Source organism: Cheilinus undulatus, linkage group 17, assembly GCF_018320785.1.
Source record: "Cheilinus undulatus linkage group 17, ASM1832078v1, whole genome shotgun sequence".
Lineage (NCBI taxonomy): Eukaryota > Metazoa > Chordata > Actinopteri > Labriformes > Labridae > Cheilinus > Cheilinus undulatus.
Window position 1 is genome coordinate 3,113,561 of NC_054881.1, and position 1,928 is coordinate 3,115,488.

Sequence of the window (1,928 nt, forward strand, 5' to 3'; positions counted from 1 at the left end):
CTGTCCCCGTGCCAATCTAAATAAATGACCCAGAGCCCCTCAGAGCAGAGAGCGCCACGGCGGGTTAGTTGACCTTTTCTATCACCAGTCCCTCAGGAGTAAAGTCTTCATTCTGCAGCTCTGACTGCACGGTCTGAAGCAGATCCAGTTCTGCAGGGATCGTCTCTGTTTGGTAAATCCAGGTGCAGATTAGCCAACATGCTAACGTCTCACCGGAGAGCAGAGTTTTAATTTTAACCACAGACTGTTAAAGAGAGACGCTCACATCTTGGGTAAGGCTGAATCACTCAGCCAAAATAAAGAACATTTCCAGGAAGAGAAAAGTTGTAAGATTGACCACACATCATTCTACACGACTCTGCAGACAAAAGAGCATTGTTGTACAGACATTTTGCAAACTAATCTTAAATTTACAGCCAAATTAGAAGGATTTCTCAAGGCCCAGTATTCCCAAAAAGTGCTCATTCATCTCCTGCAGCCGCAGAGATCTGAATATGTTGGACAGTAATAACATCAACAAGCTAATAACAAGAACAAGGAGTGTTTACATAGACGTCTGGAAGCCGGTTTGATGAACTGATTGGGTCTGGATTATGGTGGCCTGTAGGCAGGATGGAGCTCACATCCAAAAAAAGACTGTATCAGCGCTGTTAATGAAATACAGACTGCACCAGTTTGCTTCCTAATATAAAGGCAATGACTCAGTACAACAGCATCAGTGCATTATGACGACAGCAGAGCAGAAACTTCACATCTGAATGAAAGTCAGTGATTGTTCTGGCAGCAGAGGAAAAGCTGTGCAGAGAAGATTTGACCCTGTCAGTTTATTCAAAACTTAACCCTGGCTTTAGGTCCGGATATAGGTCCGGATACAGACCTGCGTTTATGGGTAGAAAAGGAACACGGTATCGAAATAAATGAACAATTAAAAGATAACCAAAGTGTTTTCAATGGAACAATTACAAATAAAAAAGAATAAATTACCCAGTAATAACCGTGGATGTTGATTAGGGGATTAATCTTGACTATTACAGAAAGCGTGAAGACTTCAGTGGAGCTGCTGCCTTCTTACTAAAAGGAACCAGACGAGGTGGCTTGGTAGTCTGATCAGGAGGCTTCCTGGTCAGCTTCCTGTAGAGGTCTTCCAGGGAGTTTTAACTGGAAGAAGATTGAGGGGAAGACCCAATACTTGCTGGAGGGATTACATGTCCTTTTTGCCCTCAGAATTCCTCAAGAGTGGACTTGCTCAACCCTGCAAGCAGAACCCTGCAGCTGATAAGTATGATGGATGGATGGATGGAGGGATGGATGACTGGATGGATAGATGGAATGATGGATGGATGATGGATGGATGGAAAGATGGATGGAGGGATGGATGACTGGATGGATGGATGGATGGATGGATGGATGCATGGATGGATGGATGCATGGATAGATGGATGGAACGATGGATGGATGATGGATGGATGGAAAGATGGATGAGGGATGGATGACTGGATGGATGGATGGATGGATGGATGCATGGAGGGATGTTTGGATGGATGCATGGACAGATGGATGGACGGATGGATGGATGCATGGATGGATGGATGCATGGATGGATGGATGGATGCATGGATGGATGGATGATGAATGGATGGATGGATGGATGCATGCATGGATGGATGGATGCATGGATGGATGGATGATGAATGGATGGATGGATGGATGCATGCATGGATGGATGGATGCATGGATGCATGGATGCATGGATGCATGGATGCATGGATGGATGGATGGATGGATGATGAATGGATGGATGGATGCATGGATGGATAGTTGGAACGATGGATGGATGATGGATGGATGGAAAGATGGATGAGGGATGGATGACTGGATGGATGGATGGATGTATGGATGCATGGATGGATGCATGGATGGATGGATGC